Source organism: Marmota monax, unplaced genomic scaffold, assembly GCF_021218885.2.
Source record: "Marmota monax isolate L192 unplaced genomic scaffold, Marmota_monax_Labrador192_F-V1.1 WCK01_AAM20220418_F8-fsc00033, whole genome shotgun sequence".
Lineage (NCBI taxonomy): Eukaryota > Metazoa > Chordata > Mammalia > Rodentia > Sciuridae > Marmota > Marmota monax.
Window position 1 is genome coordinate 9,766,610 of NW_026694282.1, and position 13,343 is coordinate 9,779,952.

Sequence of the window (13,343 nt, forward strand, 5' to 3'; positions counted from 1 at the left end):
AACCAGCCATAGGTCTAGAACGGCCAAATGCTGTCAACAAGTCCAAAAACATTAGGCAATAACAACACCTTTAGAATCAGTTCTGAATGTGTAAAATTAAAGTGTTTGGTCAACACTATGGGTAAGGGTTCTTTCAGTTCTAACATTCTCTAATGTCCTTGAATTTGCCACATAAAAAAATTCAGTCAGGCACAGTGGAACATGGCTGTAATTCCAGGTTGGGAGGCTAAGGCAGGAGGATCAAGTTAAAGGTCAGACTGGGCAACAATAATAAGAACCCATAACAAAAAAAAGAAAAGAAGAAAACAAAAGTACACTTTAAACTTGCATATGGAATGCTTATCCTCTTGGGCTACCCAGCCATAAAAAAAAAAAAAAAAAAAAAAACCAAGTGCTATGAAAGTCAAATTGCTGCACTGGGAAAGTAAGTGCTCTGATAAAACTCCTGCTAGCAATTTGAAAATCAGACTGGAGGAAATGACCACCTAATAGGGAAGATAAAAAAAAAATTTTCAAAAATGATAAACAAAAAAGGATTGTAGTGTCACTTGGGGATTTTCCTAGTTTAAGAGAAACCACATCTGGGTAGAAGAAATATAGCTAAATGGTTCTAAGAAGCAAGGGCCAAAGTGCCCTGATGGCTACTAATTAATAAAAAGTCACAAACATCCCTTTCAAGTTTACCATTTGAGAAGGTGGATGTTAACAGGAAATATGATTTGCTAAGCTAAATAAAAGCCTTCATTAACAAGAAGTGACAAGATCGCAACCCTGTTGCTGATAAACTGCCAACATACCAGAGGCACTCAATAATGAGCTGCCCATTTAACATATTGCTGCTTTAAAATGAGTTGCTTCAGAACAAACAGTTCTATGTCAAGGCAGGACTACAACATATCAGATGGAGATGCTGCTGCACCCTGGATTACGTATGTGTGCACACACACATGTGTGCCGAGGTATACACAAGAGCCTGGCCCAGTAACCCTTCTTAAGGTGAACCATTCTAAAGGATGACAGCATGTGCCCAAGACCCCGACTGCCCCATCTGCTTCCAGACAGACTCGGTGCTGAGCAGAAAGCAGCCATTCTTCTCACAGCCCAAGGAAATTTCACATGGCTATTAAGTGACTGGCCCAGCGGTCATCCCTGGAGCTTGCTGCATTATTCCTGGCAAACAGTCACTTCAGTCCAACCCTGAAGCAGTTGATTTTTTTAAAAAAAAATATAGCATGCTTTGAAACTGTGTAAACAGGTCATAAATACATGTAAAAGGCATAGTTTCAGCCTAGTCAAACTGATCGCAAGCATCACACCAAATCTTTTCCTGTGCGGAACAAGTAATGGATAGAGTAAAGTCTTAATTATTCTGAGAGATGGATGAAGAGAAACAACAATGCTAAGATAAGTCATCTCAAAATATTAACTTATCTAGTATTCAGAACTTAATTACTTTTACATGATGTCCATTAAAACATAAATGCTCATTATAGTTTAAATATTAAGAATTTTTATTAACTATAATTATTCAAATATGCTTTAATGCCTACTTCATCATGACCAGAATACCAAGGCTAAATGCCAGTTTAAAAGAAAAGTTACGAGCAATATTTACCCCCATGTACATAATTTTATAATTTTAATCTCTAAAGAAATAGAATGTCCTATATTCAAGAAAAGACCTACTGTGTTCGAGAAACAAGGGTATAAGACAGAAAACACTGACATCAAGGAATTTGCAGTGTAATTACAAACAACACATGAGAAGTGCCCTAAAAAGACAACCAATTTTAAAGTCATTAAGGAGAGTGCAGACAACCAAGGCAACTGGCAAGCTTGACCCCCAGCACTTTCTTCTCTCACCAGCTCCCTAACTTCATCTCTTCTATCCATGCCAGAAGTAACATTAGAATTCTCTGATCCTAGGGCTGGGGATATAGCTCAGTTGGTAAAGTGCTTGCCTCACATGCACAAGGCCATGGTTCAATGCCCAGCAACCCCCCCCCACACACACACACACAAAAAAATCTCTGATCCTGGAATAAGTCATATTTTAGTTTTCTCCCAAGCCCATCAAGAGAGGAGGTTACTATGTGTATTTTCAGTGCCTTCTCTCTACCTAAGAGAAAGGGCCTAGTATCTCAAAGTTATAAACTAGAAAAAAATGTTATACCCATGTTAAATAATTATAGACAACAAACTCAAAGGGATTCGAACATTAGGTTACTTCCCAAAAGACCATGTAAAATTAAAAACAAAACTGTTTTAGCCACAGACTGCAATCACTCAAAGGGAACTATGATATATTCAAGTAAGCATAATGATCTAATTAGGTTAGAAAGATATCATTTTAAAATAGCATATCATACCTTCAATGTACGGTTTAGTTCTGATGATCTGTGTGGATGAAGAAACTAGCCAGATGAAGAATTTATTTCCTTCTCATTTCCTTAACCTTTTTTCTCCTTCCTCGTCATTCTGATTGCTTAAATTCCCAGACTCTACCAATCTCTTACAAACTTATGTAACCCTTAGGATTCAAGGAGTGTACAAAAGCCATTCAAGCCATTTTAAGAAAAAAAGTAGGGCTTGTGGTAGAGCATGTGCTTAGTGTGTGCTTAGCATGAGCGAGGCCCTGGGTTCAATCCTCAGCACTGAAAAAAAAGAAAAAGAGAACAAAGTATTTTTCAACGCTCTTAACGTCTTCCAAGGTTTCTACAAAGAAAACTGCCGAAGCCTCTTCCACACCAACAGATGTCTTTAAAAAATTCCCAATCAATATGGTATGCCCTTCCAGGTTTAAATTTAAATGAAAACTGGAAGGAACACTGTAAAGAAATGAGGTGGGTTGCCATGACCTAGCAAAAAGAGGGATTATATAAAACATTCATAACCCAATATTTCAACTAATGGCAAAATACAACTTTGGATGCATGGATGAAGTTCTTTAAACCAAGAAAAAAGCTCTTACTATCTCAATCAAGACACTGGAAAAATATAAAAAATACTGAAAATTCTTAATTTTAAAATTAAAAACCCATTTTCAAAGCCCCGAATGAAGAGAATATAGAATGGAGGCAATACAGATCACTTTGGTGGAACTTGGCTTTCTCTGTACAGCTTTTAGAATACAACTACCTAAGTGTTTTGTCCTTAAAAGAACATTAAAATCTCTTTAAATGTTTAAAAAAAAAACTCCACTTCTACAGTAGACACAAACTAGGTAGGAAGAATCAGCTCCAGGACTCAGACTTCACAAATTTATCAAGGAGAATTTAATTTTAAGGATTCCTATCTATGCTAATATTCTAATACCTATACAATTAAAAACTAAATGTCTATCTTTGGATATGATAGCTGGAAGATATATAACAACGTCAACAAATGACCTTAATTAACCACCTCCCACACTGGGTTAGAACCCCACAGAATCCTCCTTCATAGCATAAATCCCAGTTGTAAATAATAACCTGCAGAACTTAACATGTATGTCTCCCAGTGAATTCTAACATCCATGTCAGCAGGGACTAACTATATTATGTTCACTACTATACCCCTCAAGATGACCGCCTGTGGCATGTAGTGTGAACACATATTTACTGATCAAAGTAAATTTTACACAAGGAAACAAAGAATTTTCACATATAAGCTGGCAAAATAATTGTTTCAAACTACTATAGGGCAAAAACAGTTAGATCAATAAGCAAAACGGTGAGTGGATGACAAAAAGAACCCAAAATATCATTAAGGTTAAAATCATAAAATTTTAACCCCTCCAGAAGATAGACATCTCAAGATTAAAGTTTAAAGAGGCTACCAATAAATATACTAGATTTTGCCAAAAATAATTTGAATATTTTCAAATATTCACCAAATTTGCGTCATTTTTTTTTTTGAAACAATAACATTCAGGAAATAAGCATGAAGAATGGGGAACAGAAAGAATTGCTAACTGCTATGATTTTGATGAGTGTCCCCTCCAAAGGTCCATGTGTTAAAGGCTTATTTCCAGAGTGACACTATTGGGAGGTGTTGGAACCTATAGGAACTGGGGCCCATTAGGAGGACCTTAGTCACAAGGGTACAACCTTGAAGGGGAATTATGGGTCCCTGGTCTCTTCCTCTGTTTTTTGGTCATTGTGGTGAGTACTTTGCTCTACCAAGCACTTTCACCATAATGTACTACCTTACATGGGGCTACTGGATCATGGACTAGAACTTCCAAATCCTCCAAAATAAACTTTTTTCTCTTTATATATAATTGTTTCTGGTATTTTGTTATGGTGACAGAGAACTGACCAATAAACCAGCCATAATGAAAACTTCCTTATGGTAAACTCCATAAGGAAAATGTCAAGTAAAACAGGACACTCAAGTCTTAAGAAGTCCTTGGATTTCTTCATGTTTCTGAATTTCATTTCTAATATTTTTTTTAGTTGTAGTTGGACACAATATCTTTAATTATTTATTTTTATGTGGTGCTAAGGATCAAACCCAGCACCTCACATGTGCCATGCAAGCATTCTACCACTAAGCTACAACCCTAGCCCCCATGTTTCTGAATCTGTTAGGGAACTGGAAAACTTCTATACAGAACTTTTTGTTCAATAAAATCATTGACTAGGATAGGGTAAATATTTTTAAAACACTGAAAAATTAAAGGAAAGTGGTACATAATCATTAGATCAAAGGTTAAGAGAAAGTTTTGTTCTACAAAATGGAATGATGTAAAACACTACTTACCTTTAAATTAACAACAATCTTTACTCCTGCTTCATCTAGTAATGTCCTAAATTACAGCTAAACAGAGTGGAGCATCCCTGGCAGGCTCCCTCTTGATTGTAATGCTCCATTATGCCTCTGTGCATAGCCCTTGGGTCAATTGTATAGCAGAGGCACCTACTTGAAATATGTAAGAACAAATTAAATAGCCTTATTTTCTTCGATTTACAAGAGATTTGTATAACAAAAGAATAATATTTAGATTCTAGAAGGAGTAAAATATACATAGAAAAAAATAAGTCAAAGAATATGACAATATTCAGCTAAGACATCACGAATTGAAAGGTGTGCTACTAGCCTCACAGATTTGGGGGACAATAAATCACCGTGGACATTTAGGAGATGAAAAAATAATATAACAATTATACATCGAAGGCACGAAGAAATAAAGTATTAGTTAAAGCAGCTTTTTTTTTTTTTTACTTTTGCTAAAAACTTCCTTGTAATGATTAAACTTCTAATAAGATCACCTATCACTCATGATTTACCTAGAGGCAAATAACTCAAGTACAGTATTTTTTTTTTCTATATCTGTTTTCCAAACTTGAATAAGTTCATATGAATTAAATATTGGCTGAATTTGTACTACGTAGTAGGTTTGTAAGAAGTAATGAACAAGGCAGATGTGTCTTTCTAGGTTAGAAGAAAAAGATTATCTTCACTCTGTATTCTTTCCCATTTACCACCAACCAATTCACACACCTCACACGCACGCATGCACCCTGATAGTGGGATTTAACCCTGGGAGGGCTCTTTACCACTGAGCAACATGCCCCAACCCCTTTTATTTTTTGAGACAGGGTCTGAGTTTTGTTTTTTTTTTTTTATATAGGGGTCACTAAGTTACTGAGACTGGCCTCAAACCTGCAATCCTCCTGTCTCAGCTTCCCAAATTGCTGGGATTACAAGGGTACGCCACTGTTCCTGGCACCAACCAATTTTTCGGACAGTAAAGTTGCAAAAACTTTGCTGTCAGAAAGTTGAATCTAGAAATTTATGGGAGAAAAGACGATTCAAAATCAGTTTCTACTTGGCAGATAGTTTATTAATTCAAGTTTGGACATGATATATCCTATTGAATACCAACCTGAGATTTTTTTTTTTTTTTGGTCCCTTCAGAACAACAAAAAAAGTAGTATTTCTAAAAGCCCACCAGACTTGGAACACATCCCAAAACAATTTAAAAAGAATACCCTTACATATTATCTACTACATCGAGCCAAGGTTAGCTGAATGTCACTTTCACCAGGAATAGAATAAACAGTATTTCAATCTTTTTTTCTTGATTTTTAACAGCATCTTAAAATAAGTCTGTAGACAGTGTCTTCACTCCCTCACTTACAGAAAATAACCAATCCGTACTTCATATGGTTCCAAAAAGTATTCCTGCCAGCTGGCATCAGGAAGACACAAGCCTGTGATGGAATCACTTCCAGAAGTCACCTAGTCACAGACCTAAAATAATCCCAGGGTAGGAATCTGGCCTTGAGGAAACAAGTCGTGGGCAATTCTCCTGAACTGCTACTGGGACCAGAGTGAAGCTTTAATAAATAACAATAAAATGAAAAGCTGATACAACAACCCCATCTTGAAGGAACCACACAATTAAGCTTAAAGACAAGATACAGGTGCTTCTTGCTTCACCCATTTTATTTATCACAAAGCAGCCACAACAGAAGCAAGATATTCTCTAAACATTAACGCTGAGCTGCCTCCTGCACTTGCATCTCTGGTCTCAGCCATCTTAAAATCACAGCCAGCAGAACTGCCAGAAAGAGAACACCCCCCCCCCAAAAAAAAAGGGGGGGTACAGAACTGAGTTATACTTCCCTACTTAAACCACCTGACCTCTGAGCCTCATTCTTACCTCTAAAACTGCTTATCCCAGGAGCTATAGTAAGGCTCATGTCACCGTGTTGTCACTGAACTAGAGGAAAGGCTCCATCTTTTGGTTCCATCATTCTGGGAAGTAGCTCATCACCCCAATTTGCTGATTCCGTGCATTCTTCTCTTTTCCTAACAGTCAAATGTTTGGCAACTAAAAATGGGAAGCTGCCACCCCATCCCAACAATGCCAACTTGACTGACCAATATAATACTACTTCTTACTCTGAATTCTTAAAAGGCAGTAATTTGTAAGTTACTATAGAAGTTGTATAAAAGGAAAATTAAAACTGATCTTTTCCCTCTTCCCATCTAGACTAAACTGTTATTCATTACAAAAATCAAACACCCCCCTTACTGTCCACAAGACAATGTTTAAAGATCAACCAAACTCAGGGGAATGTACATGAGGACGGACCAAGAAACAAGAATACCTGTTATTCCCCAACAAGCCAGACGCAATGGAAGGAAGGAACCACTCCAGCAAGTAAAACTGTTCAATCACCTTCAGAAGTAAATATACCCCTGTAAATGCTACTAATGCAAAAAAGGCAACAAGAAGATCAGAGGACACTGAGAACTGAAGTAAAAAAGCTAAAGTCTGACACCCTTGAAAATACTTGCTCCTGGAGGACACGGCTCAATGCTTGAAGAAAACTCAAGGAGAAGGTACAGATCTATCTTCTGAACACATTCCAGCTTCTGACCTGTAACTTGCCTCTCACTCCTGGAACTGCACTCCTAAGAGCAAAGGAGCCAAAGAAACACAATTATTGTCTGTTTCCTAGGTGTTTTACAAAATAAATATTATACTCAGAGAAGGCTGCTGGCACATAATGTTGCTGAGACATAAACCAAGGGTAAGGCTGAGTTTCACATATATGCCATGGATCACTTCTTCTAGGACAATAGCAGAATGAAGACAGTCAAAGCAGCGTCTCTCTTGAGCTACAACTTAAAACTTGGCAGGTTTTGCATAAATATTTCCACCTATGACTGGGCTCCTGGCAAACTAGGAAATAGTTATTCATACCACAAGAGAATCAAAAGCACAAAATTGCCATGGAAGAAGGGGAGGAAAAGGGACATAAAAGCAAAAGAACTCCCCAAAGCAGTATGTTAACAACCTGACCTGTTTCCTGATGTCCAGAATACAAAGACATGGCCCTTCCCTCAAGTTTTCAAGCACTCACTTTCTACTTTAAAACTCCTAGGTGTGCGGGAGGAGTTTTTTTTAGACTAGTATTTTCTGCCTCCTATCCTTAAGCAGACAGACCAAGGAATACTGTATGAAGACAAGAATGCCCTATAAACTTCTCTAAAGCTCCCTCTCTATCTTGTACTAGTCACATGTGAAGAAACAGTAAGTACAACACAAACTTCCTGGCTTCTAAACATAATGCCAATACAAAACATGAAGCGTTTTTTGTTTTTGTTTTTTTTTTTAATTCTTTAACTAAAACATACACACACATGAATTTAGAAAAGGTCTAGACTCCAGGTTAACGACCAACCTACCCCTATCAGTCATTCTGATTGAATGTGCAATAAAAGCTCCATTAGATTGATTCCCAATCTTCAGGGACATAAAACATGCCAGATAGTTTTTGTTTCACTAATTTTCAATTCACATCCAATAACTAAGAAACCTTGGTGATCCCCTAAACAAAATGCTATAAGAGAGCATTAAAAATAAGAACGTATTGCTCTAAAAGAATCATGTAATCATGGAATGTGTTTAGTATCAAGAATTTTCAAGTGCCTTCAAAAAAAATGTACCTTTTAAAAAAAAATAGTTAAAATTCAAAATTAGTTTTTTAAAGTAAGAATATACTTTTACTCACACTCTGTATTTTTTTTTTTTTTAATCAGCTGGGCTGTAGACAGCATCAATTTTTAAAACTGTCAGCATTTAGCGCTTATTATTCTTAAGAGTTTTGCTAAGATGTTCAATACAGGGACACATTCTAATTTATCGTTATAGCTGGCCTAGCTCAAGTGGCTGCCAGGAGAGCAGAGCTTTATGGGCATTGTTCATCCTGAGAAGCCACATTAATACCGGGTTGATAAAACAGATCTTTGTATCTGTTTGCCAGGCTGAACAAAAAGTTAACTAGAAATATAAGTGCTTAAAGTCACCAAAAGGAAGGCTCTACAATGACATTTTCCACCTACTTAGCATTCATATGTATTCATCTCACCAGACATTAACACACACCAAAGTTGCTCTCTACTATTCAAATCATGCTATTACACTGAGGAGCAGATTAATAATATCCACCTTCCTTATTGTAAAATAAAATTACAGCATTGGTCCAAACATAACATGTGGAGCCTCCTTCTACTTCTGCTGGCGCATCAGCCTGCTCAACTGCACGCATGGGAGAAGACTTTGCTAAAGCTGCCCAGCTGTTTCTATAGACAGGAGAAAAGGCTCAAGAGGAAAAGAATGAGGGGCAAAGAGAAACAACACACATAAACCTCACACCTAGCAGCCTGTCCTATCATTTTTTTTTAAGATATCTGAAGAGAGAATTTCCTTTCTAAGCTGACACCATCAAGGAGCTAAAGCAGGTGGACCACAAGCCTCTTATAAACAGCTCATAACATCCTATTGGCTTTCACAACAAGAATCTGCTGCTGACCCAAAGCATTTGAACAAACAGAAGCCAGGAACTGGCAAGGAAAAATCCCCACTCCCAATAGGGACAGATCTAGAACCCCAGGAGAAAGGAGAAAAAAGGTAAGATAAGCAGATGGAAATGCATCTTGTACTAGGAGGAGAAAATGACTTACAATCAGAAGTTAAGGGAGAAGTGGCGCAAAACAAGATTTCCCTAATTGAAGTAAAGGAGACTACAAAAATCTAAAATTATAATGATCAATCTAACATAACTCAAACATTATCTGCAAACCCAAAGAAATCAAAAGACATAAAATCTTCAGAACTATCTGCTTTTTCTTGGTATGCGAGTATAGTATTAATTTCCATGGCTTCAGGAACTGTAGCAACAAACAAACATCTAGTGACTTATTTTGAAATGAAACAAATCATGCTTCATCTTAAGGGGGCACTTGATGAATGTGGATTCAGTATTGCTTGGTCCCTACAACTTTTACAGAGGCAAGATATGTGCCTCTGGATCTTTATATTTCACAACGCTTAAAAAAAAAAAATCACTATTTCTGAAAACACAGCTCAACCCAAATTTTAAATAGCAATAGTCCATATGCTGCCCATGGATCACCATTTGGGACTTGCAGCACAATTTGTCCATTGATACCCACTTGTCTAACAGCAGAGATTCACTTGGACCCAGAAGATATTTCCAGTGAGTACAATGTAAAATGCAAATCAGAGACCATGTAAAAGTGCAAGCAGAAGAAATTAAAGGGACAAATGTGTAGGCATGCACCTGACCCAAAATTACCAAGACTAGAACTAGGACAAGACCCAGAAGCATAAACGAGGGACAGAGGCTAGTACAGAGGGCTCATACAGCAGAGAGGAAAGCTCTGGGTAGTTCAACTTTCTTGCACAGACAATGGTAGGGAAGGATGAAAGTCAAAAACACTGCTGACCTGGTATTTGGGAAAAGTCCATGAGTCATTCATAGCCAAAGGCCAGAAAGGACCCCAAGGGTTTAAACAAAATAAGTCAGCAATCAGTAAGGAGCACTTAGGAAGTAGAGAAATGGTTGAAAACTCAAAAATAGACCTTACCTGAGAATAGGTTATTAAAAACGTATATAACATTGTATACTTTGCCTGTTCTGGACAATTCTGCAATAAAGATGGGGACCCCCACCCATGTCAGCAGAGATACCTTCAGTAAAGATAAGTCACTAAAACAGAAAAACATCACCTTTTTCTATTTTGAAAAGCAGCTCACAGGGGGAAAAAAAAAAAGTATGATCAGTTCCAGGAATACTTCCCCCACTAAACTCAATTCACTGCATTTATTTTCAAATATGCTGTGATTTATTTGCTTTGAGAAATATCTCTTGTACTTCTGATATACACAAATGATGCATAAAGAATAAAAAATTGTTAAACATCCTTTAAGAACTGAATAAGTGAGCAATTTCCAATAACTTACTTGGCAAGACATCCATCAATGACTTTTCACTTGGGGTGGTGAAAAGGAATTGAAACAAGCAGAGGAAAATATGTATTTGTGTAAACTCCATTTTGTGATATATAGGAATAGATCCTTGGAAGGGATTAAATAAAATTCAAACAATTGAAATCAAGAAAATATAGACTGATAATTTTACTAAATGCTTAAGTTTAAAATTTTAATTACTGAAAAATATGCAAAACATTAATAAATTTATATTCCTGGAATGTTAGCCGATTGTGTTCTTATAATCACACATCATCTTTCAGCATTATTTATATTTTCAAGGAAAATGCATTTTAAACTCTCCAAGTTCCATCCAAAATATATCCATTTCCAAACTGAAATCTCAAAGTCATAACTCTCAAAACCTCCTGCACTTTGGCATTTTTCTTTTCCTCCATGGCAGAAATAAACACATGATGGTTTATTATTGAGCTGGGGGTTTAGCTCCATGGTATAGATAAGCTTCATAGATGAGCAAGAGGCTGGCTCTAGGTTCCATCCAGAACACAAAGAATCACTAAAAGTAGTTCCTTATAATCACAGTACACTGAAAGCCAGAAACTAATTTATAGGGACCACCTATTACCACCATTTCAGACAGTAAACATTGCCCAAAAATGCTGTGCTTCAATATACTATTTACCCAATTCTTGAGATGGGGGGAGGGTTTACTTACATACACACACTGGGTAAGAAACCAAGGGCATAGGTAATTCAGTCAAAACCAGATGCAGGTTATTTCAGACTTCCAATCTAGTATTTCCTACCTGGTGCTGCTAAATTAAGAATTTCAACCTATGTGACAAAACCTACTGAGGCAAGACAACTCAGCAGATAAACTGGCAGCGCTATGCTCACAAGAAGACCTTACACATGTAATATTTGTTTACAAAAATAGGATAGATTCTAAAACAAACTACGAGAAGCCAGGCAAACTTGGAATCATCCTTACGAGAAAGCTTAAAGACCCCATCACTAACTCAAGGGCAAATAAGAACCTAATGGCTTCATCCTACTCATTAGTGAAAGACAACTCCTATTTCTAAAGCCTTGTTTTCCAAACAGAACCCCATTTTAACAAATCTTCAGAGGACAAAACTGTAAACTGTATAAAAATTTCTGTGCATGTGCATCTCTCTAGGGAGAGAAGAGCTACACTTAGATCCCTCAATATTAACAAGTTTCAATTTTAGGATGACTCTACAATAAGGGGATTCACGAAAACTAAAAATTCCAAACACTCCCCACCACACTGTCCTTAGGAGGTAAAAATCAGTCAAATTGTCTACCCAAGCTTTAAGTGAATTTGATGCTACTAACAATAAGTGAATGAAATAGAATCCCACCCTGCGTGAACAGTTTACCTGTTTGATGTTTGTGAAAATACAGACTTCTGTGATATTTCACTAATGTCCTCCTTAAAGTTGCTGAAATAATGAACAGCCCACACACAAAAAAAAACCAAAAACCTGGAGAAAAAGAAAACTAGTCATTTAGAATTCAAATTTCCTTTTTCTGATACAAACTCTTAAGTCAAAGAAAAAAAGCCTTAAAGTATTAATCTAGCAGTATTAAGTTCAATGAAAGAAAAATACATATGTACTTCAACCTAGAAATCTAAAATGTACCTGGTGATAAAGCAAAACCGTCAATGTTTTTAAAAAGTTTTTATTGTTTTTTCATAAACAAGTCTATTGAGTCTTTTTGTGAAATAAAGACTCTTTAAAAGTGCGAAAGAGGGTTTTACCCGCAAATCTTGTCTGTTATTTTCAGTCAGAAATTGATGATAGAAATCAGTAATATAATTGGATAATAGGAAGGACTAAAAAACAAAAGAAGACAACACCGTGGTTGACTTGCTGTTAATAAAGCAATCTACAAACTGGTTTGGTTTTAATCCCATGCCACTTTCTTGGTTGTTTTACCTATTCTTCTCCTTCCCAAAGCCCCTATTCTTCTCTGCATGAGGATATTTTACAATGAAAACCTATGCATGTCATAGAACTTTATTCAGCAACATTCAAAAGAGAAAACATGCAGTTTAGAGGACCAGTGAAAGTGATGCAGTCTAACCCAGAGCTCTGAGAAAATAACACCCTTTCCAAAAACAGATATATTTATAACGACCTATCTCCAGAAGTTTAGCCCTGGTATTGAGGGGAAGACACATATAAGAAAGCAACTAGCACAGTGTTACTCATGCAAGAGCCACCTTTTGTTTTGCATGACACAAGATTTGAGATAATTTCTTATTTCCCATGAAATAAGATTCACCTAGCGACCTTACTAAAACGAAAGTTATGTTGCCAATCAGCCAAATCTGTTAATTTTTTTGTGAAATTTTTCCTCAATACTTCATAAAACCTAAGATTTTACTATATCAGTTTCTACTTTTAGTTCAGAGTCCAAAAGTTACCATTTAAACCATAATAAAACACGCACTTTAATTTGAAAAAACCTTAGAGCAAATATTGTCTTTCAATTTCGTGCCCTCTGCTTCTACTTAGAAAATTTATATTACCTGAAATCCAAAAAGAATAAGCAACTAGTG

The 13,343-nt window shown here is 36.5% G+C and overlaps 1 protein-coding gene across 17 annotated transcripts in view; it reads right to left on the reverse strand.

Annotated features, from left to right (window-relative positions):
* Positions 1–13,343, reverse strand: part of Elavl2 (ELAV like RNA binding protein 2) — a 153,348-nt gene that overhangs the window by 107,283 nt on the left and 32,722 nt on the right. Inside the window, exon 1 of one of the 17 annotated variants that reach the window (XM_058586388.1) lies at positions 12,157–12,241. The exons of the other annotated variants lie outside the window; for them this stretch is intronic. The gene's annotated coding sequence lies outside the window, so the exon portion shown is untranslated. Of the gene's footprint in view, positions 1–12,156; positions 12,242–13,343 lie in introns of those variants that run through there. 17 annotated transcript variants of the gene reach the window in all.